Source organism: Trichomycterus rosablanca, chromosome 11 (assembly GCF_030014385.1).
Source record: "Trichomycterus rosablanca isolate fTriRos1 chromosome 11, fTriRos1.hap1, whole genome shotgun sequence".
Lineage (NCBI taxonomy): Eukaryota > Metazoa > Chordata > Actinopteri > Siluriformes > Trichomycteridae > Trichomycterus > Trichomycterus rosablanca.
Window position 1 is genome coordinate 24008681 of NC_085998.1, and position 26850 is coordinate 24035530.

At 39.3% G+C, this 26850-nt stretch overlaps 1 protein-coding gene across 1 annotated transcript in view; it reads left to right on the forward strand.

Annotated features, from left to right (window-relative positions):
• rasgrf1 (Ras protein specific guanine nucleotide releasing factor 1) overlaps positions 1-26850 on the forward strand; it is a 104896-nt gene that overhangs the window by 22428 nt on the left and 55618 nt on the right. The gene's annotated exons all lie outside the window — the stretch shown is intronic.

Consider the following 26850-nt stretch of genomic DNA (forward strand, 5'->3'; position numbering starts at 1 on the left):
ACAAAAGTAACTTTAAGTCAAAATTTGCCAGGGGTATGAATAATTTCGGGCTTCACTGTATATTTAATGTTACTTCTTACACGATATTGAAAATGACCATATTTGTTATATTCAGTATGTCTAGGATACACAGGTTACCATTTGAGAGCAGCACGCTCTCTGTTGTGCATGAGTGGATGGGCACGCACACACACAAACACCACGTTGGCCCACCATTATTAGTGCATGCTGCTATGCTAATTTTCCCCACGTTCATCAAGCTAATTCAGGTCTACCTCATTAATAACTAATAAGTCAGGCAACTACAGCGAAAAATGAACTAAGTGGCGAAAATTTAGTACCAAAAAAGATGGCGTATGGTTCAGTTGTCTGGAAATGGTTTGACTTGCATAGGGATGATGCGCAACAAAGTAGAGTTTTGTGCAAAATATGCAGTAAATATCCTGGAAATATTCTGGAAACATGAGGGAAAACATATATAAAAAAGTGGATTTTATCCCTAATGGAACAACACACGGGTATAGTAGATTTGGTCTTATTTTGAAGAAGATAAAATTAGGTAAGCAGCGGTTATGATTTTATGCTGCTATGTGGTTTATCTGGGTCGCGGTGCTGCTTTTCACTGTGTGCTTTCATTTTGCAATGATAGCGAATATTGAACAAATACAGCCTTGTAATAATACAAAATATAAACACTGTAAATAGTCAGAATGTATCAGAACTACAATGTTTTGTGTTTTTAAGATAACCTATAAACAAAATAAGCTAAAAGTTTGTTAATTTTTGTGCCCGAATTTGGGCAGTGGCCTTCCATTGTAATTTGTTATGTTTACATTATATCGTATCGTATGACACTTCTTAAAAGCATATCATGATATGAGTTTCATATCACCCAGCCCTACCTAGAGCACTTGCATATTCTCAAGTACACACACAAAAGGAACACATAGTCCATAGTGCAGTGCAAATGATGAACTTCCATTCGTCAAACCAACTAGCTTTTTTATTTCTTCACCACTAGACCTGAGTTTCATTTTCCACACAGAACAGCAGCAGTGGCCATGCTCTGCCTCATCAACGAGATAAGTGCCTTTACACAAAGTCAAAGCTGCACATGTGACAACCTTAGATTCTGTTCTGTCAAATAAATAATTTCTCAACACCTAACAAGCTTCTGACACCTCACTTGTGGAATCTTCACACATTCCTCTTATACAAAAGCTCCCAGTTTGAGTTTTGATGGTTTCATGCTACAACAGCTTCCTCCAAATCCCACCAAAATCCCATTATTCCATGACTGATCCCTTAACCCAGCTTTGGTTTATTTGAAAGTGTGCTTGAAACCATTTTCTTGTTTGAAAATCCAATCATAAATTCATTCATTATCTGTTTTACCACCACCACTATCCTAGTTAGGGTCACAGTGGGTCCAATTCACCAAACACCCTGGACAGGATGCCAGCCAATTTTAACACTAGTAGGGCAATTTTAGTAGCGTCCATTAATGTGACTTAATAGTCTCTGGACTGTGGGTGGAAACAGGAGCACTTGGAGGAAACCCATGCAGACACACACTTGCAAACTCCACACAGAAAGGATCCGGACCGCTTCACCTGGGAATCAACCCCTTTTATCAATTGTAGTTTGGTGATGGTGCTAATTGACCTGTTTTTTCCATATCCTTGTCAATTTGACCATCATCGCCACGCCACTTTCATTTTTGCTGCATTCAGTGATTTAAGGAGCAAAGTAATAAAAGGAAATATAATGAAATTATAAACAGCCATATCACCCAGTGGAAAATTATGTATTAACTTAATAGGTGGTTGCATCATCTTTAGCAGCAATTTGTTCATGTGTTCATATCTATTGGGAGTAATTTCTTCTTTGCAAAATAGGGACAGTGGTAGCCTAGTGGGTAGAGATTTGGATTATCAATCAAAGGGTTAAATCCTGGCTCTGCCATGCAGCCACTTTTGAACCTTTGAGCAAGGCCCTGAACCCTTTTGGCTCCTGGGGCTGAGTCTGTGCTCTGCCCTTCAGCTTTCAAACGAGCTGGGATAAAAAATAATATAAACTATAATTATTAATATATATAGTTTATAGGGATGTCCCGATCACGTTTTTTTGTTCCCGATACCGATCCCGATTATTAATTTTGATCCCGATTTGATACCGATTCTCAAACCGATACTTGTATTTTCTAGATATTGTCTAGATAAGAACTGGATAATACTGTTCACACAGTGCACACTTCAAGTACATTACAATTATTCAAATTAATCCAGTGTATATGTTTAACAACTAAATAGCTCTGCAGTGCTGAAGGGAAAAATGCTGCATCCAAGCTATTGGCTTAATGTTTTTGTATTTTTACAAAATCAATCAAAATGAGTGAGATAATTAGTTTTACTTTAAACTTTACATTCAAAGAAAAAAAATGAACAGAAATCTGTGTAGCAGCTTAACTTGAATATAAGAAAAAAAGTTACTTAAAGCATTACAGTAAAACCTGAATACCAAAATAAAATGGAAAGGCTCTTTTGTTATGAAGGAAAGCCAGTTCTTAAAGTGCTTGTATTGTGACAATGGTTTGATGGACGTTTGTACACGAAGTGAGTGTGTTTTGACCCTTTAGGCCTTCCATAGAACATGAAATAGCGTGCTTGACTCAACTGTCGGCTATTCGGTACCGTAACAGAAGAAGTTAATAAAGTGTTCTGCTCCCGACAATATGTGAATATACTGTGCATTTATTTCTTTATTAAACGAGTGCATCACTACGTTGTTTTGTAAACCGGTGTGATCCTTAACTCACACACACTCTCACACATGAACGCAGCTCTGCTCCCACCGCCTCGTGAAACGCTCACACTGCAGACGTTACACTTCACTGTTGGACTTGTTTTACTTTTCAATTTAAAGTATTTCCACACAGCGGACATGCTGATGTAACACAAAAGATCGGGATTAAGATCGGGTTTAGTAAAGCCGATTCCGATCAATTAAAAAATGCCTTGATCGGCCCGGGACATCCCTAATAGTTTATATACCAATTTAATTAACAGTGCTTAACAACCGTAACTTACTTGAATCATTTATATCATAATTTCAGAGAAGTTGGGACTTAAAGGAAAACATTAATTAATTAATTAATTAATTCATTGTCTATTTTACCAAAGTATCAGCTGGATCAGTTGGAACCTTTAGTTAACAATGGTTGACCCTTAAAATGTTGCTGAAAGGAAAGATGATGTGACACCATAGTAAACACGATCTTGTCCTTGCCGGCATCACATTTGAATATGTCTGTATTTGTTATATTTTCAGTTTAATACAAGGTAAAATTGTACATATTTGTAACGAGGTGGGCTGGTGGGCTGGTACAACAGAAACTAACCAGCTGTAGGAAACAGGACCAATGGTGCAGAGCAGGGGAAGATAGGGAAAATGGGTAAAGAACCTACCTACAAATAATACAAGGGAAAAGCCCTAGGTGGGATACGCAACTGCGGTCAGCCAACCAGCTACTCGATCCACCAATCACCTGACACACGAGTCAAGATCCTGAATGCTTCTTTCCAAAATCTAAACTGAGAATAAAAAACAGAAAAAAGTCGATTAAGCGAGAAATCGACTTGTAAGTCAGATTAAGATGGATAATTGAGTCGCGAGAGGACTCGCTTTAATAAAAGTCATTGCTTCCCAGCACAGAAGCAGCAGACGACTGAGAAACGCTATTTTTTTTAACGTTAGATAAATGCAAAAAGTACTCTTCTAAATAAAGCAAGCAGCGAGCGCACATACACCGGCCAACTACCTTACCAACTGAGTTTGACTCAGCACAGAGTAACTCAGAGTTTCCTTAAATAGGTAAATCACAGGCAATGTGGCTACTGGGAACTGTAGTTTGCTCAGAGTTGGATCAGGCCAGTTTACACTTTCTGCTGCTAGAAATGCTGAGTAATGGTAATCGACTGTAATGTTACAATACTATTCCATATATTTGAATTTTACATACTATTCAATTTTTACTGAGGTTTATACTTATGCATTTTAACAGACATACATCATTTAATGTGATTTCTCTGCAAATGGTTAGTGTTTTAAACTATAGCATAGTAAATTTAAAATGTGTTTGGTCTTAAACACAGTGTTATAAAATAATTCACAACAATTTAGGAAAGTTTAAGCTTTTTGTATTTTAATAAATCCCCATGCTTCTACATAGAGGGTTATTGTTACAACCCAAACCTAGGTTTATTAGATGTAGAGAAGGAACACATGCCAATGCTCCATTCAGAAATACATACACAAATGTATATGTTGATGTATATGTCACAGTCTCACGCAACACCTCTCAATAACAGCTTTGCTTTGTCACTTGGTGTCTGGCATTGAACTGGCAAAGATGATAATAAGTGCCACTGAGTGGTGCCGTTCCACCATATGGATGTGTATTGGGCATTTTTGTAGGTGGTAAAAGTATAGTTCCAGGATCAGGAATAAAATAATGACTTTTATTCCTTAACACAAACCTGTCATTGAATTAACACACTGGGTAATCTATTAATTTGGAAAGATGACTTAATATTTTCAATTTCATTTACCATAATTATAACAACAGTTTAAAAGAAAAGTGACTACCTAATAGATATTTGCTCAGTTAATTTTAGAATGTATATTTTTTTAAATGCATGACCTACAGGGTCAAGCGTGTAAAAAAGATTGGTGTGGAGATTTAACCTCAGTGCATTAGATTTGAAATGACATGTAGAATTTACACAGTTTTAAAAGGCCTGTAGGTGTAATCATGGCTGGATTACTGACCGGGCCAGTGGGGCCAGCACCCAGGGGGGGCCCTGGCCCAAAACATTTTGCGATGCCTATCAACATTTATGATACAATATATTTTTATTTCCGAGGGCCCTCCATTTTAAGGATCCTCTGACTATTAGGGACTTTGACCCCAGGGCCTCTTGGGGGCCCTAGCCATGCTTTTGGGGCCCCTAGCCATGCTTTTGGGCCCCTTATGAAAATGGATGAGGCGTTGTGGCACTGCTCTGACTTCGACTTCTGGCTATTAGGGGTCCTAGGAAAGAGGGGGGCATATTTTTAGAGGGCCCTGGTTATGAAAGCCCCTACCAGGGGGCCCTAGAGAAGAGCAGGGCATACCATTAGAGGGCCCTTGATCACGAGTGCCGCTGCTATGGGGCCCTTGACTTCCATAGAAGTCTTTTACCATGGCTCCTTGACTTTCTAGGGACCTACAAATTGCCAGGCAAGCTACCATATTTCATAACAGACGTTTTGTTGCAAATATGCGATTCAGGCCCTTACTTAATGTTTCTGAATTTGTATTGTTTCAAAATTATTATGTTCAATTTCTCTTAAGCGCAGAGACACAAATTAATTTTGCAATTTTGCAATTATTTAAATTTAAGACAAGCAATTTTCAACTCTTTGCCCAGGGGCCGAGACTATCCTTAATCCGTCCTTGGGTGTAATATCCACTGTTTAATAAACACTCACCACCAATTTGTGTAAAAACTTTGTATTTCTTCAGTTACTGACTTAGTTCATCTGTTTCTCTACATATCTTTTTAGCCTCTTTTCACCCTGTTCTTCAATGGTCAGGACCCCCACAGGACCACCACAGAGCAGGTATTATTCAGGTGGTGGATGATTCTCAGCACTGCAGTGACACTGACATGGTGGTGGTGTGTTAGTGTGTGTTGTGCTGGTATGAGTGGATCAGACACATCAGCACTGCTGGAGTTTTTAAATACTGTGTCCACTCACTGTCCACTCTATTAGACACTCCTACCTGGTTGGTCCACCTTGTAGATGTAAAGTCAGAGACGATCGCTCAACTATTGCTGCTTTTTGAGTTGGTCATCTTCTAAATCTTCATGAGTGGTCACAGGACGCTACCCACGGGGCGCTGTTGGCTGGATATTTTTGGTTGGTGGACTATTCTCAGTCCAGCAGTGACAGTGATGTGTATAAAAACTCCATCAGCGCTGCTGTGTCGTATTCACTCATACCAGCATAACACACACTAACACACCACCACCATGTCAGTGTCACTGCAGTGCTGGGCATGATCCACCACCCAAATAATACCTACTCTGTGGTGGTCCTGGGAGAGTCCTGACCATTGAAGAACAGCATGAAAGGAGGCGAACAAAGCATGCAGAGAAACAGATGGACTACAGTCAGTAATTCTAGAACTACAAACTGCTTCTATATGGTAAGTGGAGCTGATAAAATGGACTATGAGTTTAGAAACAAGGATGTGGTTTTAATGTTATGGCTGATCAGTGTATATTACATCATTATTATGTGACTGTCTTTCCTTTAAACTATTATGAAACAAGTTGTAATTTAAATTAACTAAATATTGACAAAATTAACAAATAACAAAATTTACCAAATGTTTAGATTTGTTTAATAAGCAAAAGAAAATACATTGTAACAACTTTTGAAATACAACTGTTGTAAATTATGTTTAGGGTTGTAATTTGTAATAAAACTTTTAAAATTTAGGCAGTATACATACCAAACCACTTTTATTTAGTTATTTAAATTTTGTATGTATCAAGTCCTGCAATATCAGACAGAGAAAAGCAAGATTTTATTTCATTGAGATGCCATTTTAAGAAGAAACAAAGTCTGTGCCATCATTAGCACTGATTTTAGAATCAATATTTGCTGTTGAATTAAAGTTGATTTAGCATATTAACCTCCCAGTCATAGGACCAAGAATTTGCACTAAGGGAAATGGAGGTTGTTGGGGATTTAACGCTGAGGTCTGTCTTTCTAAAATGGAGTGAGAGGGAAAGTACATGGAGTGCTAAAGCCAGTGGTGCACAGAGGTGTTGCTAGGTAACAGGTAGCATACAGTTATGTAATACTCCATGCCTACGGCTCAGATGGTTCATGGGGATACTCTTGGGACTAGGAGCTATCTCCAGCATGGTTTGTAGGCCTCTGGTGATAACGTCTGAGGATGCAGGGGAAATCTTATTTTTCTGCACATGTAACATCATATAAACTAGTAAAGGATCTTCAGTTAGTCTGAAGATTGTCACTGAAGGTTGTGTTCAGAGTCCTGTAGGTTAGCAACATGACCAAGTTCAAAATACACATCAATAAGTACACAAGCAAAGACAAAATGAAACGAAATATTTACAGCTTACTAAATGTATGTGAGCACGACTGGATATCACTGGATTTCACAAGATGGCAAGTTATTTATCACTGTCGAATAGGGCTTGGTGGTATCACTGCATTTTTTAAGATTCTGAGGGTTTCACTGTATATCACGGTATGTTTTATTGTTTGTATGACTGGGACTTTTTATATGTCTGTGGCTGATTTTACTGTCATAAGAATATGAAACATTTTAATTTCACAATGTATATAGTGAAGGTTTTGGGTACTGTAAGCTTTGCTTGGCCCCACAACATGACACAATATATGATGGAATCAGTACACGTGAAACAGGTGCAATCTAAATGATGTTTATTATTTATATAATATTTAAGTACAACCCCAAATCAGAAAAAGTTGGGACAGCATGGAAAATGCAAATAATTAAAAAACACAGAGGTTCTTACATTTACTTTGACTTTTATTTAATTGCAGACAGAATGAACCTGAGATATTTCATGTTTTGTCTGCACAACTTCATTTCATTTATTAATAAACATCCATTGCTGCATTTCAGGCCTGCAACACATTTAAAAAAAAGTTGGGACAGTAAAGTATTTACCACTTTGTAATGTTGCCATTCCTTTTCACCACACTTAAAAGACGTTTTGGCACCGAGGATACCAAGTGATTTAGTGTTTCAGCTTTTAATTTGTCCCATTCTCCTGCAAACACGTCTTAAGATGTGCAACAGTACGGGGTCGTCGTTGTCGCATTTTTCCTTTCAAAATTCTCCACACATTCTCTATTGGAGACAGGTCAGGACTGCAGGCAGGCCAGTCCAGTACCCGTACCCTCTTCTTCTGTAGCCATGCCTCTGTGATGTGTGCAGCATGTGGTTTTGCATTGTCTTGTTGAAAAATGCATGGACGTCCTTGGAAAGATAACGTCTTGAAGGCAGCACATGTTGCTCTAAGATCTCAGTGTACTTTTCTGCATTAATGCCGCCATCACAGAAGTGTAAGTGACCATTGCCAAGGGCACTGACATAGCCACATACCATGACAGACCCTGGCTTTTGGACTTGTTGCTGATAAGTCTGGATGGTCCTTTTCGTCATTTTTTCTAAAAAAGACCTGGAATGCTGATTCATCTGACCACAATACATGTTTCCACTGTGTGATGGTCCATCCTAGATGCCTCAGAGCCCAGAGAAGTTGACGCCGCTTATGGACATGGTTAACATAAGGCTTCTTTTTTGCACAGTAAAGTTTTAAGTGTCATTTGTGCATGTAACTCTGTATTGTAGGGCTTGACAAAGGTTTGCCAAAGTAATCCCTTGCCCATGTGGTTATATCAGCTATTGTTGAGTGGTGGTTCTTGATGCAGTTCTGTCTGAGGGATCGAAGATCACGGGGCGTTCAGCTTAAGCTTGCGCCCTTGGCCCTTACGCACTGAAATTTCTCCCGATTTCTTGAATGGTTTAATGATATTATGCACTGTAGAGGGAGAAATATGCAAATCCCTTCCAATCTTTCTTTGAGGTACATTGTTTTTAAACATTTCAATAATTTTCTCACATATTTGTTGACAAACTGGAGATCCTCTGATCATCTTTGCTCATCAAAGCCTTTCCTGGATGCTGCTTTTGTACCAAACCATGATTACAATCACCTGTGGACATCACCTGTCTGGAATCACATCATTATTTAGTTTTTTCACCTCATTGCTAGCCCTAAATTGTCCCCGTCCCAACTTTTTTTGGAATGTTTTGCAGGCCTGAAATGCAGGAATGGAGGTATATTAACAAATGAAGTTGAGCAGACAAAACATGAAATATCTTGGGTTCAATCTGTCTGCAATCAATTAAAAGTCAAAGTAAATATAAAGAACACTGCATTTTTATTTTATTTGCATTTTTAATACTGTCCCAACTTTTTCTGATTTGGGGTTGTATTATACAATTACTGTTAGCTCTTCCTTTAACAAATAAAATTATGTTTGCAATCTCCTAGTCACCACTGATGAAGTGCAGTTATACTGTTATCAGGGCTCTCAAGTCTCACGCATTGAGCGTGAGACACACGCATTTCAACAAGCTCACACGCCACACATGGTATTTCTCACGCTGAGAAATGATTAACTTCGCCGCACAGAAATGACTATAGCCTATCCTACAAACGAGTCAAAGGCAGACTACTCTGTGCTCATACAGCTGTCTTGAATTAGCGACCTATCGGCCAATCAGAAAAATAGAATTTCTCAGCCAATCAGAAAATAGAATTTCTTGTTGCTGGGTGAGGAGTTCCTGGACTACCATTTGATGGACATCCCTATGCCCCAAGACCCAGCCATGTTTGACATTGAGGCTTTCTGGGGGAATATGACCTCACTGAAGAATAGGAATTGTGAGTGTAATTAGGCTTCCTTGGTTCATTTTTTTCAAGGGTGACTGGTATGAGCAGATTTCCGAGGCTGTCTACGATTGCCAAACTGGTTTTAGTTCTGCCACACTCAAATACGGATACAAAGAGGGTTTTTTCCATGGTGGGGCTTAATAAAACCAAAACCAGGAACGCGTTGTATGGAACTCTGTCATCCATCATGACCGTGAAAATGGCTGACATTGAACCACAGTGCTTTAAATGGGAGCCCTCAATATCGGTCATCAAGGCATCAAAATCTGCCACAAACACTTACAACACACAACATCACTAATAAACACAAACACACACAGAGGGACAGAATAACCACCACTGTTCAAGGGGCCCATTTGTTTTTCTTTATTTAATTTGTCTGTTTTTGTTTGTTTGTTTAGAAAGGCATAGCTAAAACAATTTATTTAATATTACAGAATTTAGTGTAAAGTGAAGAGACAGTGACCACTGCAGCTCAAGGGGCCCATTTGAGGCAAATTGTGTTTATGCCGATGGTACACTGGGAGGGACCACACACCTGCAACGCCCCCCCATTTCACTCCATGCAAAATTGAAAACTTGAGAGCCCTGCTGTTATACTGAGGTATGACTCCATTGTACAACTTGATCACAGGTCTGTTGTAGAAATGTGGATGACTTTATATATCTATGCTTCCAGCTTGCTTCGGTGTTGTTGGTATAGCATTGGTATAGCAATTAAACTGAAGTATTTTCGCCCCGGTAGTAATGTTGCTTAACTGTTTGCTTTTTTGCAACAACCGTGCCCTGACAAACCATACAGTATATAGTGTTTAATCTGTTGGAACAAAAAAATTCTAAACTGCTGACACAGCTCATTTCTTTGCTGTTTTTGTTTATTTTTTGCATCATATTGAGGAAACCTCTCTCATCTGTTAACACGGTCATGCTAATGGTAACTGGTTAACAAGTGTCTAATCTGCACAGCGCTCCTTAGCCCTTTTAGCGCCAAACAATATAATAGGATCTGCTGCCTTTTGAAGCCTACAGCTGTTAAAATTAACTGTGCTACGGTATGGCGGTATATGAAAAATCCATACAGTACGAGGAATCAAAGCCGGTATACCAAATGTACCATCATACCGCCCAGCTCTACTGTAGAATTAATGTCCCATGTGACAAAGCTTTATAGCTATCATTTTCCTGTGCTTCCTACCAGCTTTATAAGAAAAAAAAACTTAAAACTTATTTACTCTAAAAAGCTTTTTAGCCAGTAATTAAAATTGTGATTATCTTACTATACCTAATAATATTTGATTAAAATGTGTGCACTAATCTGATGAATGCCTGATGCATTTACCTTTTTAAAAATACATTTTCATAAGACATTTGTTAGACTTTATGATACCTAAAACTTCAAAAAAAAATGCTAACCTATTTGCAGATTAACCATTGCAATTATTTTAGCATAACCAATACAAGTTCGTAAAATTTCTGATGTATTAGTGAGATGCACTTGTGACATTGCAGTCAACCATTTTTGATAACTTGTGATGAGTCTTTTACAGTGTATCACAAAAGTGAGTACACCCCTCACATTTCTGGAAATATTTCATTATATCTTTTCATGGGACAACACTATAGACATGAAACTTGGATATAACTTAGAGTAGTCAGTGTACAGCTTGTATAGCAGTGTAGATTTACTGTCTTCTGAAAATAACTCAACACACAGCCATTAATGTCTAAATGGCTGTCAACATAAGTGAGTACACCCCACTGTGAACATGTCCAAATTGTGCCCAAATGTGTCGTTGTCCCTCCCTGGTGTCATGTGTCAAGGTCCCAGGTGTGAATGGGGAGCAGGGCTGTTAAATTTGGTGTTTTGGGTACAATTCTCTCATACTGGCCACTGGATATTCAACATGGCACCTCATGGCAAAGAACCCTCTGAGGATGTGAGAAATAGAATTGTTGCTCTCCACAAAGATGGCCTGGGCTATAAGAAGATTGCTAACACCCTGAAACTGAGCTACAGCATGGTGGCCAAGGTCATACAGCGGTTTTCCAGGACAGGTTCCACTCGGAACAGGCTTTGCCAGGGTCGACCAAAGAAGTTGAGTCCACGTGTTCGGCGTCATATCCAGAGGTTGGCTTTAAAAAATAGACACATGAGTGCTGCCAGCATTGCTGCAGAGGTTGAAGACGTGGGAGGTCAGCCTGTCAGTGCTCAGACCATACACCGCACACTGCATCAACTCGGTCTGCATGGTCGTCATCCCAGAAGGAAGCTGACGCACAAGAAAGCCCGCAAACAGTTTGCTTAAGACAAGCAGTCCAAGAACATGGATTACTGGAATGCCCTGTGGTCTGACGAGACCAAGATAAACTTGTTTGGCTCAGATGGTGTCCAGCATGTGTGGCGGCGCCCTGGTGAGAAGTACCAAGACAACTGTATCTTGCCTACAGTCAAGCATGGTGGTGGTAGCATCATGGTCTTGGGCTGCATGAGTGTTGCTGGCACTGGGGAGCTGCAGTTCACTGAGGGAAACATGAATTCCAACATGTACTGTGACATTCTGAAACAGAGCATGATCCCCTCCCTTCGAAAACTGCCTTGCTGAGGAAGCTGAAGGTAAAGGTGATGGACTAAACCCAATTGAGCACCTGTGGCGCATCCTTAAGTGGAAGGTGGAGGAGTTCAAGGTGTCTAACATCCACCAGCTCCGTGATGTCATCATGGAGGAGTGGAAGAGGATTCCAGTAGCAACCTGTGCAGCTCTGGTGAATTCCATGCCCAGGAGGGTTAAGGCAGTGCTGGATAATAATGGTGGTCACACAAAATATTGACACTTTGGGCACAATTTGGACATGTTCACTGTGGGGTGTACTCACTTATGTAGCCAGCCATTTAGACATTAATGGCTGTGTGTTGAGTTATTTTCAGAAGACAGTAAATCTACACTGCTATACAAGTTGTACACTGACTACTCTAAGTTATATCCAAGTTTCATGTCTATAGTGTTGTCCCATGAAAAGATATAATGAAATATTTGCAGAAATGTGAGGGGTGTACTCACTTTTGTGATACACTGTACATCGATGTGGAGGAACTGTGGCCCCCACTTCTTTACAGAATTGTTTTCATTTGGCTACACAGAAGTGTTTTGAGAGTCAATGGGAGTCAGCAGCTTAATTTCATTTCTTTTGAGCCATTCAGAGAATACATGGTTCCACCAATTATGACATGTCATTTATGTTGTGTAAAAGCAAGGCAGGTCCAGACCATTACATTACAAGCAGTAGAAGTAATGGGACCCATGTCTTTCGAAAAGTTCCACCTTTAATGAATTAAAATACACTATATTGCCAAAAGTATTCACTCACCCATCCAGATTATTGAATTCAGGTGTTCCAATCACTTCTATGGCCACAGGTGTATAAAACCAAGCACCTAGGCATGCAGACTGCTTCTACAAAATTTGTGAAAGAATGGGTCACTCTCAGGAGCTCAGAGAATTCCAGCGAGGTACCATGATAGGATGACACCTGTGCAACCTGTGCAGTTCTATTCTATTCTATTCTGTGCAAGTCCAGTCGTGAAATTTCCTCGCTACTAAATATTCCACAGTCAACTGTCAGTGGTATTATAACGAAGTGGAAGCGATTGGGAACGACAGCAACTCAGCCACAAAGTGGTAGGCCACGTGAAATGACAGAGCAAGGTCAGCGGATGCTGAGGCGCATAGTGTGCAGAGGCCGCCAACTTTCTGCAGAGTCAATTGCTACAGACCTCCAAACTTTATGTGGCCTTCAAAGTAGCTCAAGAACAGAGTGTAGAGAGCCTCATGGAATGGGTTTCCAAGGCCGAGCAGCTGCATCCAAGCCTTACATCACCAAGCGCAATGCAAAGTGTCGGATGCAGTGGTGTAAAGCACGCCGCCACTGGACTCTAGAGCAGTGGAGACGTGTTCTTTGGAGTGACGAATCACGCTTCTCCGTCTGGCAATCCAATGGACGAGTCTGGGTTTGGCGGTTGCCAGGAGAACGGTACTTGTCTGACTGCATTGTGCCAAGTGTAAAGTTTGGTGGAGGGGTATTATGGTGTGGGGTTGTTTTTCAGGAGTTGGGCTCGGCCCCTTAGTTCCAGTGAAAGGAACTCCTAATGCTTCAGCATACCAAGAGATTTTGGACAATTTTATGCTCCCAACTTTGTGGGAACAGTTTGGGGATGGCCCCTTCCTGTTCCAACATGACTGTGCACCAGTGCACAAAGCAAGGTCCATAAAGACATGGATGAGCGAGTTTGATGTGGAAGAATTTGCATGGCCTGCACAGAGTCTTGACCTCAATCCGATAGAACACCTTTGGGATGAATTAGAGCGTAGACTGCGAGCCAGGCCTTCTCGTCCAACATCAGTGTCTGACCTCACAAATGCACTTTTGGAAGAACGGCCAAAAATTCCCATAAACACACTCCTAAACCTCGTGGAAAGCCTTCCCAGAAGAGTTGAAGCTTTTATAGCTTATATAGAAGGTTATGCCGACATCATATTAAACCCTATGGATTAAGAATGGGATGTCACTCAAGTTAATATGCGTGTGAAGGTAGACGAGCGAATACTTTTGGCAATATAGTGTATGTAAAATATGCTGATGACACCACAGTAATAGGTCTTATACCAAACAACGATGAGACTTACTAAAGAGAGGAGATCTGTCATCTGGCATGGTGGTGCTCGGACAACAACCTGGTTCTGAACACCACCAAGACTAAAGAGGTCATTGTGGACTACAGGACAACCAGAAGGACAGCACATGCCCCCCTTTTCATACATGGGGACAACATTAAGTACCTTATAGCTGACCTTACCTGGGCTCTGAACACCTCCCACCTTGTGAAGAAAGCCCAGCAAAGACTTTTCTTCTTGAGGAAGCTTAAGCTGGCTGGACTCCCCTCTCAGTTACTAGTGAACTTCTACAGAAGCATCCTTTATCTCTGTATGACTGTATGGTATGCCAGCTGCACAGCCCAGGACAGAAAGGACCTAGCCCTGGACTCAGTAGTGTATGCTGGCTGCCACCAGAAGAAAGCCAGCAACATTACTAAAGATCCCACCCACCCAGGACACAGACTGTTTGTCCTTCTGACTTCAGGACGGAGATACAGGACAATAAAACCTCGGACTAGGAGGCTGAGGAACAGAGCTGTTTTCCCCCAGAGCTGTTACATCCATTCAGTACACCCCCACCCAAACCCTTAAGAACTCGTGCATTTTTGCACCTCAATTTTATTTTTGCTGCTATTATTATTAAAGCATGTTTTATGTCGGTGTATTGTTGTGTGTTGTTTTTCTTGTTGCTGTTGTTTTTTTTTCTTTGTATGATTAATTTATGTTGAGAAGTACCACACAGTATTTCGTTGTACCATGTACAATGACAAATAAAGTTTCTATTCTATTCTATTCTATTCTATTCTATTCTATTCTATTCTATTCTATTCTATTCTATTCTATTCTATTCTAGTTAGTCCACTGAATATTAACGCAAAGTTCTTGGAGGCCATCTAGATGTTTTTGGCAAATAAAAAATGACACTTTGTGTTATTTTTGTTCAGCAGTGGTTTGCACCTTGCAGCTCTCACATGGATGCCGTTTTTGCCCAGTGTCTTTTTTATTTTGTCTTTGTGTTTATTGACCTTAACTGGTCCAATCGAGGCCTGTAGTTCTTTAAATGTTCTTCTGGGTTCTTTTGGGACCTCTTGGGTGAGTCATCAATGCCTTCTTTGGTAAGCTAGCCACTCCTGGTAAGGTTCACCACTGTTTCAAGTTTTCTCTATTTGTGGAGAATGTGCTCTCACTTTGGTTTGCTGGAGTTCCAGAACGTTAGCAATGACTTTATAACCTTTTTTCAGAACGGTAGATTTAAATGAATTTGTTTCACATCTGTATTTGAATTTCTTTACAACATGGCATCACATGCTGCTTTTTAGAGCTTCTAGCCTGTTTTGCATTGCCAGTTCTAGTTAGCTTCAACAGATCTGGCAGTAATTCTGCCTGGGTCTGGCTAGTCAAATTAAACCCAGTTGTCAGTTGAATTAGGTTCACGGGTTTATTTAAACACACAGCTCTTTTTCATGCAAGGTTATATAGGGCTGAACAGCATTTTACTTCAATACATAAAATCATTGTTTAAAAAAAGCATATTGTTTTGACTTGGGTTATCAACAAATAAGCAAAAATAGAAGAAATTGGGAAGGGGCAAATATTATAATTTTTTCACAGTCAGTAGTTCACTCATTCACAGGTTAACATTCTCATTTCTATGCACAACCCTAAATCAGAAAAAGTTGGGACAGAATGGAAAATGCATATAAAATAAAAACACAGAGTTTCATACATTTATTTTGACTTTTATTTGAATGCAGACAGTTTAAACCCAAGATATTTCATGTTTTGTCTGCTCAACTTCATTTCATTTATTAATATACCTCCATTCCTGCATTTCAGACCTGCAACACGATTTGCAAGTTACGATAGGGGCAATTTAGGGCTAGTAATGAGGTGAAAAAATTAAATAATGATGTGATTCCAAACAGGTGATGTCAACAGCTGATTGTAATCATGGTTTGGTACAAAAGCAGCATCCAGGAAAGGCTGAATCTTTAATGAGCAAAGATGATCAGAGGATCTCCAGTTTGTCAACAAATGCGTGAGAAAATTATTGAAATGTTTAAAAACAATGTACCTCAAAGAATGATTGGAAGGGATTTGCATATTTCTCCCTCTACAGTGCATAATATTATTAAACGATTCAAGGAATCGGGAGGAATTTCAGTGCGTAAAGGCCAAGGGCACAACCTTAAGCTGAACGCCCGTGATCTTCGATCCCACAGACGGCACTGCATCAAGAACCGCCACTCAACAATAGCTGATATAACCACATAGGCAAGGGATTACTTTGGCAAACCTTTGTTAAGAACTACAATACGGAGTTACATGCACAAATGACACTTAAAACTTTACTGTGCAAAAAAGAAGCCTTGTGTTTACCATATCCAGAAGAAGCGTCGACTTCTCTGGGCTCTGAGGCATCTAGGATGGACCATCACACAGTGGAAAAATGGACACGCGTTTACTCCGGGCCAAAGACAAAAAGGACCATCCAAAATTATTATGTCCAAAAGCCAGGGTCTGTCATGGTATGGGGCTGTGTCAATGCCCTTGGCAAATGTAATTTACACTTCTGTGATGGCAGCATTAATGCAGAAAAGTACATTGAGATTTTAGAGCAACATATGCTGCCCTCAAGACATCATCTTTTCCAGGGACGTCCATGCAAGACAATGCAAAACCACATGCTGCACACATTTCAAAGGCATGGCTGTGGAAAAGAGGGTACAAGTACTGCCTGCAGTCCTGACCTGTCCCTAATAGAGAATGTATGGAGAATTTTGAAACAAAATTGTCCCAACTTTTTCTGATTTGGGGTTGTCAATAAACACTATCTTCCTAATACTACTGTTATAGCATTTGTTTATTTATTTGTGTGGTGTTTGTTTTTTTAGACCACTGGTTCCTTACATTAATAACTATGTGTGTTTTTGCTCAGTTAAAAGAATTCACTTTAAACAAAGACTTACATTTTTTTTACTACTGGACTAGACTAATTTCTGCATTTTGGATGGAGCAACAACCTATACAATTAACTTAAAATATATGTAATATAATAAATAAATAATAAAATTTTATTTAATGTAGTATGTGGTCAAACAATAATCATTTTGATCAACTTCCACTTAATGCAAGTATTTTATGAACTAGAGCAGCACTGTATACTTGCTTTTCTGTGATTGTATGTATATGAATTACATTATAATGAACTGATTTATCTATTTATTTATTGTATAATTATTTTTTTTAGCAAAATTGTGATTCTGATCAATCTCACCCTGGGATAAGATCTGGTGACTGACTGGGCCACAACATTACTGACAGAGAATGCTGAAGTCATGACTTTGTAGTCTTTGTTGTGTGCGCTGGTTCATTATCTTGCTGGTCTCTTGTCTTCTATTTTTAATTTTGACAACTTTGGTCAGGCTTGGAAGCAGCCATTTGTGTAATATTTTCTTGTACTCCATTTCATTGATCACACCATCTCACCAACACCAGATGCAGAAAACAAATGCCATACCATCTTCCTCATGTTTCACAGGGGTGGATAGACATTTCGATTCTTCTGAATAGTCATCTGTCACCTCGCCTTGTTGTCACTCTAGGGCTTCCAGAACTTGCTTTCTGTGCTATAGAACCTGTGACTTGAAAGTTAGAGCCAGTTCTCTGAGTTGTACACAGTGGAATTTTGTGGAATAATCTGAATCTAAGGATATGACTTTCCTGTAGTGTGGCCTTTTAATGGATACATAAGATTTAGACTTTTTAAAGACATTTTAAAACAAAAATGACAGCATCACTCGACAGACACAGTATGGCAATACAAAGAGATCAAAAAACGCCTTAAGTCCTCACATTAATCAGTCATAACAATGTGATCACTGACAGGTGAAGTAAATACTATTGACATTACAATGGCATATTTCAGTATCTAATTACAGTGGCACCTGGCAATGGATGGGATAAATTCAGCAGCAAGTTAACATTTTGTCTTTGAAGCTGATGTGTTGGAAGTAGGAAAAATGGGCAAGGTCAAAGTTTGTTTGTTTATTAGGATTTTAATTTTATGTTTTACACTTTGGTTACATTCATTCATGACAGGGCATGGTAGTTACTCATTAAACAAGGTTCATCAGTTCACATGGTTATATCAAACACAGTCATGGACAATTTAGTGTCTCCAATTCACCTCAATTGCATGTCTTTGGACTGTGGGAGGAAACCCACGCAGACACAGGGAGAACATGCAAACTCCACACAGAAAGGACCCAGACCGCCCCACCTGGGGATCGAATCCAGGACCCTCTTGCTGTGAGGCGACAGTGCTACCCACCTAGCCACCATGCCGCCCGCAAGGTCAAATAATAATGATGAACAAAATATGATGATTAGAGGATGTCTGATCTTTTGCCAGGATTATATGTGCTAAACATCAGAAAAGTGCATTTTAATGAAGTTGATCTTCTATAATTACAAGGATTTACCTCTTACCAGCGACAACGGTTATGAGTAAGGCTTGAAACTAACATTGGTTGACAAAGTCTTACAGTTGCACCAAAAGTTTTTAGTGGGTTTGAAGTAAAGGGTTTGGGTGGCTTGGTGGCTCAGTGGGTACCACTGTCGCCTCACAGCAAGAAGGTCCTGGGTTCGATCCCCAGTTGAGGTGGTCTGGGTCCTTTCTGTGTGGAGTTTGCATGTTCTCCCCGTTTCTGCATGAGTTTCCTCCGGGAGCTCCGGTTTCCTCAACACAGTCCAAAGACATGCAAGTGAGGTAAATTGTAGATACTAAATTGTCCATGACTGTGTTCGATGTTAAAACTTGTGAACTGATAAATCTTGTGTAATGAGTAACTACTGTTTCCTGTCATAAATGTAACAAAGTGTAAAACATGACGTTAAAATTCTAATAAATATATAAGTGAAGGTTTTGTGCAGGGCAGTCATGTTCTTTCTTTTTAAACAGTTAACACATAATAATTGGTGACTTGCATTGGAAATTCTGTGTTTACGTGCATAGTGCAACAGTGCTGTGATTACTGGACCTTGAGCCAGTAGTTTTGTTCAGCCTATGGGCATTACACATGGGATAGAACTGCAGAGATGTCACCAGATGTGAACCCAGCAGAGACTAAAAAGGCATCATTATTGTGGAATATCTGCAATTTTAGAACATTGTACATTACTAATAAATCATTTTATGTGATAAACAGTTGAACCAGTTTTGTAAACAATGTATTTGACCTTTTCTTTTTTTGTGTTGTGGATTTAATTTTGAATGGAAATAATTGGCATTTCCTTAAAATATTATTAAGAATTAAAAACTGAAACTGAAGTATCTAGACCCTTTTTTGTGGCACTTCAAATTGCCATAGGTGCATTCAGTTTGCTTTCATTATCCTTCAAATCTACAAATTGAAATAGGTCCACAAATCCACCATTTTAATTGATTAGACATAATTTGGAATGACGCATATCTAGGTCTATAAGGGTCCACAACTTACATTTACATTTTCAGCATTTAGCAGACGCTTTTTTATCCAAAGCGACTTAAAGTTACAGTATACCATCTGAGCAATTGAGGGTTAAGGGCCTTGCTCAAGGGCCCAACAGCAGCAACCAGGCTGTGGTGGGGCTTGAACCAGCAACCTTCTGATTACTAGTCCAGTACCCTAACCACTAGGCTACAGCTGTTGGATGGACAACCATCTTTGCAGCACTTCATGAATAAGGCTTTCATAGCAAGCTGTTGTCGAGTACAAACTTGAAGGCAGCATATGTTGCTCTAAGATCTCAAAGTACTTTGCTGCATTAATGCTGCCATCACAGAAGTGTAAATGACCTTTGCAAGGGCACTGACACAGCCCCATACCATGACAGACCCTGGCTTATGGACTTGTTGCTGATAACAGTGGATGGTCCTTTTTGTCTTTGGTTCAGAGCACATGGCGTCCATTTTTTTCCAAAAAAGACCTGGAATGCTGATTCATCTGACCACAATACACGTTTCCACTGTGTGATGGTCCATCCTAGATGCCTTTGAGCCCAGAAAGGGTCTTTTTTGCACAGTAAAGTTTAAGTGGCATTTGTGCATGTAACTCTGTATTGTAGTGCTTGACAAAGGTTTGCCAAAGTAATCCGTCACCCATGTGGTTATATCAGCTATTGTTGAGTGGTGGTTCTTGATGCAGTGCCGTCTGAGGGATCAAAGATCATGGGCGTTTAGCTTAAGCTTGTGCCCTTGGCCTTTAGGCACTGAAATTTCTCCCGATTCATTGAATGATTCAATGATATCATGCACTGTAGAGGGAGAAATATTTCCTCTGATCATCTTTGCTCATCAAAGACTCAGCCATTCCTGGATGCTGCTTTTGTACCAAACCATGATTACAATCACCTGTTGACATCACCTGTTTGGAATCACATCATTATTTAGTTCTTTCATCTCATTACTAACCCTAAAGTGCCCCCGTCCCAACTTTTTTTGGAATGTTTTGCAGGCCTGAAATGCAGAAATGGATGTTGATAATAAATGAATTAATAAATGGAATGAAGTTGAGCAGACAAAACATGAAATATCTCGGGTTTAAACTGTCTGCAATCAAATAAAAGTCCAAGTAAATGTAAGGAACACTGCATTTTTTTTTTATTTGCATTTTCCATACTGTCCCATTTTTTTCTGATTTGAGGTTGTAGATCACAAAGAGGTCACTCTATTTCAATACCATTTGTTTTTGAAATGGGATGTCCAACAAGCTCATGTTCAGGTGTCCAAGTACTTTGGCCAGATAGTGTATTACGTGCAGGTTACTGTTCTATCCTGTCGAAAAAAATACTTTATACAATATACAGAGTAAGTAACATGATATGAAAATAGTATTTTTTGCTAATTTGTGGTCAACTATGGCTCTAATAAGCATTATCATCATAATTTATTTAAACAGGGTTCAAATTTCAAAGTTGCAGTTGGTCCAGTGTCAATTGAAAACACTGATAGCAGGGCATAAAACCAGGACCCATATACAAAAAAATCCAAATGAAAAATGCAGTATTTTCAACTTTTAATTTGACTTTAATTTAATATTTTGTCTCTTTAATTTGTTAATATACTGTACATCAATTTCTGCATTTCAGGCCTGCAACACACTTCAAAAAAGTTGGGACGGTAAAGCATTTACCAGTTTGAAATGTTGTCATTCCTTCTCACAACTTTAAAAGACGTTTTGGCACAAAGGATACCAAGTAATGAAATGTTTTAGTTGTTATTTTGTCCTATTCTAACAGTAAACACATCTTAGGATGTTCAACAACATTTTTCTTTTCAGACTTCTGGGGACAGGTCTGGCTGCAGGCATACCAGTCTAGTACTCATATTCTCTTTTTTGTAGCCAAGCCTTTGTAATGTGTGCAGCATGTGGTTTTGCATTGTTTTGTTGAAAAACGCATCTTCTTGTTGCTCTAGAATCTTAATGTACCTTTCTGCATTAATGCTGCCATCACAGAACTGTAAATTACCTTTGCCAAGGGCACTGACACAGCCCCATACCATGACAGACCCTGGCAATCCAAAAATAATTTTTTGGATTGTTAAGAGATTCCTTTGTATCTTTGTAAATTCCTTTGTCGCTTTTATGAGGAACATTGTTTTTCAACATGGAGATCCTCTGCCCATCTTTGTGCCTCAAAGACTCAGCATTTTGTGAATACTGGTTTTGTACCATAATCGCAATCACCTGTTGACATCACCTGTTTAAAATCACATCACCTCATTACTAGCCTAAGTTGTCCTCATTACAGGCCTAAAATGCTGGAATGGGTTTATATTAGTGATGGGTCGTACTGTGCCGAGGCTTCGGAGCGTGTGTCGAGAAATCTAGGAAGTCTTTCGTGAAGCGCGTATCGAGGCTTGCTTCTTTAAGAACAAGTGACGTCACGGATGACGTGTGCTCGCCGGTTCAGGAAGTGGTTCGAGTACTGGCGCGATTTATGAGCATATTTAAAGCGCCATGAGTCCCAGCACAGTGGAAAAAATACTGTTTCTAAATAAAAATGAATAAAGTTCATCTCACCAGTATTCACAAACACAATCCTATAAAAACACCACTAAAATTTAAACATGAATAGACCTATATTACTTTTTCCCACTTAACAAAAATCATATATGAAATCATGGATGGATGGATGGATGGATGGATGAATTAACCACACAAAATCATATTAAGATGTTTTTATTTCTATTCTTGGCAGTGATTATTCCCATGTTAACACTTGCATGGGAGGCAGGGGTCATCACATCAGTTGAAATGACAATAATAGTTTTGACCAGCAGGGGGGTTTGTGTGCAAATGAAGCCTCGAGAAATGAACCTTTTCTCGAACCAATTTGATGGAAAGCGTCAAGGCTTCACGAGGCTTCATCAGCCCATCACTAGTTTATATTAACGCATTAAATGAAATTGACCAGACAAAACATAAAATATGCTGTGTTTATACTGTCTGCAGTGAAATAAAAGACAATGTGTAAGAAATAATGCCTTGTTTCATTTGCATTTTCTATACTGTCCCAACTTTTTTCTGAATTGGATAACAGTTAGGCCACCATGCCATATATTATTCTATATATTTCCTGAATTAATAATAATAATAATAATAATAATAATAAGTGTAAAAGTGGAAACGCCCCCTGCCTTACTATACTGGCAAGCCTACAATATATAAACATTTTAGGAGCATGATTGATCATCCTAGATGCAACTGTTTTTAGGTAATTGCAGATAATACAACTATCACTAACCATACTTTGGACAAGTTACTTTCTAAATAGCATTGTAAATAAAAAAAAATTTATAAGAAAATAATTATGTACTTATACTATAAAAGTACAGTTGGGAGAAACCACTTTTGTTGTTATTTCATATACGTTTAGGGCATATAGCAACAATAAATTTTCATGCATTATGTATTTTGACTTTGTACTTAAACAAATATTATAAACAAGAGTAAATATTAGGCCTAAACAAAAAATTAAATTTAAATAAAATTACTATTACATTAATAGCATTGTGGTCATATTTTGACCAATTTCTATTGGTAGGGGATTCTTAATTGAAGGTTACTACGTTCATACTTTAATCTCTATAAATTAAAATGATAAAAACACAAAATAAAATTGTCGTCATGCAGGACAAAGGGGCGGACACACGCAGAGATTAAACAAAAACAAAGGATTTATTAATAAGACAAAAGTAGGCAAAACTAGGCAAACAAGGCAAAACAAAGAGCTAGCATAACATGAGCTAGAAACATGGCTAGTCACAAGACTAGAAACGAACAGGGCTAGGAGCAAGGGCTAGGAGCAAGGGCTAGGAGCAAGGGCTAGGAGCAAGGGCTAGGAGCAAGGGCTAGTAACAAGGCTAGTAACAAGAGCTAGGAACAAGAGCTAGGAACATGGCTAGTAACAAGAGCTAGGAACATGGCTTGGAACAAGGCTAGTAACAAGAGCTAGGAACATGGCTAGTAACAAGAGCTAGGAACATGGCTAGTAACAAGAGCTAGGAACATGGCTAGTAACAAGAGCTAGGAACATGGCTAGTAACAAGAGCTAGGAACATGGCTAGTAACAAGAGCTAGGAACATGGCTTGGAACAAGGCTAGTAACAAGAGCTAGGAACAAGGCTAAGAACAAGGCTAGGAACAAGGGCTAGGAACAAGAGCTAGGAACAAGAGCTAGGAACAAGAGCTAGGAACAAGAGCTAGGAACAAGAGCTAGGAACAAGAGCTAGGAACAAGAGCTAGGAACAAGAGCTAGGAACAAGGGCTAGGAACAAGGGCTAGGAACAAGAGCTAGGAACAAGAGCTAGGAACAAGAGCTAGGAACAAGAGCTAGGAACAAGGGCTAGGAACAAGGGCTAGGAACAAGGGCTAGGAACAAGGGCTAGGAACAAGGGCTAGGAACAGGGTTAAGAAACCTGCCAAACGAAACAGAATCACCAACAAAGCCAAAAACATTCTCCATACAGAGCCAAACAACAGTCAAATAGCTCCCATCATCTGTAGAGACGCTGTCTCCTTAAATGTCCCATGCTTCTCCTCCCAGACGAGGTGCAGCTGCCAGCAATTAGCAGCCAGGGACCAATCAAAAAAGAGGCATGGCAGGAGGCTGAGTGTGCTCAAGGAGATGGGGGCGTGGCACACAGGAGCTCATTGTGACAATTGTAAAATAAACGTATGCTGTGGATTTAATTTTGAGGTTATTACGTTTTTGGCTGAGAAAAAATCCTCCTGTATTTTGTTCTGGTACATTGTTAAATTAACAAGTTTCTTTCAATGTCATGTAATAGCCCATTATGAGTAGCTTCATGTCATTATACCAATACCTTACATCAGGGTTTTTCAAAGGTTTTTTTTTTTCAACACATCAAAATGTTAAATTCAGCAAAACATAACACAAAACGAAATATTCTAAATTAATGAAAATTGTGACAAGGTGTAACATAAAGCCTCCACAGGGGGGCGTTTGTATACAAGTTAGTTTCTTTTCAGTTTCTATTTAATTACTGTAGACCCTTGAGTTACGAACAGTTTTCCATACGAACATTTTGGGTTACGAGCGATCTTTTTCAACTTAACGTACGAACAAATTTCAGATAACGAATTACACATGATGTCACGAACAAGTTGACTCAGTCCATCTCTCTCTCTATATATACATACATTGAGCGAACATTTGGACAGCGGACGGTGTTTATTCTGTGTTTTCTTTTTATTTTGTAAAATTCAATATTAAAATGTCCCCAAAGAATGTGCAGAGAAAGCGCAGTGGTGAGACATTTGTTGTTGTATAATTACTCCAGTAGCTGTCACTGTGTATCAGACAGAGGGGACAGTGAGTGAGTAAGAAGAAGGAAGTTATTCTTTCGTGCAATTACACCTACAAAATACAATACTATTGAAATAAAGGAGATAATACAGAAATATAAGAGTTATTGTTGTTTCTGGTAGATACATTTTATAAAAAAAAAAAAGGAAATTTATTATGGTGTATGGTACAGCACACGTACTGAAATGTGATGTGTGTTTTTATGTACAGTACAGTACTACTACTGTGTATTGTTGTTTATTATTGTTTATTACAGTATTGTCTATTCTATTACTTAAGATTTAAGGGCAAATATGCTTGTATTTATAACAAAAAGACCATTTAAGACATTAGAAAGGTTAGGTAAGGGGGTGGTTTGGGAGGTCTGGCACGGATTAATTCTATTTACATTATTATGGGAGAAATAGGTTTAACTAACGTACATTTTGACTTAAGAACAGCCCTTTGGAACCAATTAAATTCGTAAGTCAAGGGTCTAGTGCAGAGGTCACTAACAGGCGGACCGCGGTCCGGGTCCGGACCCAGAAGCTGTCCCATACGGACCCGGACCTACAGCCAAAACAGAAAGTTATGATTTGAAATCTGACGGAGCGCTTCTATTTTAACCGGCGCAGCTTTTGTAGTCTTTACGGTAGTGGTTTAGCGGATGAGAAAACGCACAGACCAATCACGTGACACCACTCAGCCAATCAAGTCTGTGCATTCCAGCCGGTAAACACAGCGACTCTACAGTGCAGACAGATGAGAGAGTTAGAGGCGAGTTACATGTGAAACGACGGTGGAAAGAAAAAGAAAGATAGACTGTGCAGGAGAAAGTTGAGAAAAAGACGAGTGAGACAGGAGACATGACGCTCTCCAAAAAAGAAACGTGTACAGCGAAATTACAGCATTTAATCCATGATGGAGAGACTCATTTCTGTTCTTACTTCCCACTGGAGCACAATTTATTTTTATTTTCTCTTAATTTGATAAGAGAAAGGTTTGATAAGGTGGGGTGGTCCGGGTCCGAGTTTGCATGTTCTCCCCATGTCGCCATGGGTTTCCTTCGGTGCTCCGGTTTCCTCCCACAGTCCAAAGACGTGCAAGTGAGGTGAATTGGAGACACTGAATTGTCCATGATTGTTTTCGATATAAACTTGTGACCTGATGAGTCTTGTGTAGTGAGTAACTAACGTTTCTGTCATAAATGTAACCAAAGTGTAAAACATGACGTTAAAATCCTAATAAATAAACAGACATGTGACAGTCAGTTATTGATTACATGCAGATGTTGATACAGCTACTTATATATATTGTAACATATACAGTGTATCACAAAAGTGAGTACACCCCTCACATTTCTGCAGATATTTAAGTATATCTTTTCATGGGACAACACTGACAAAATGACACTTTGACACAATGAAAAGTAGTCTGTGTGCAGCTTATATAACAGTGTAAATTTATTCTTCCCTCAAAATAACTCAATATACAGTCATTAATGTCTAAACCACCGGCAACAAAAGTGAGTACACCCCTTAGTGAAAGTTCCTGAAGTGTCAATATTTTGTGTGGCCATCATTATTTCCCAGAACTGCCTTAACTCTCCTGGGCATGGAGTTTACCAGAGCTTCACAGGTTGCCACTGGAATGCTTTTCCACTCCTCCATGACGACATCACGGAGCTGGCGGATATTCGAGACTTTGCGCTCCTCCACCTTCCGCTTGAGGATGCCCCAAAGATGTTCTATTGGGTTTAGGTCTGGAGACAT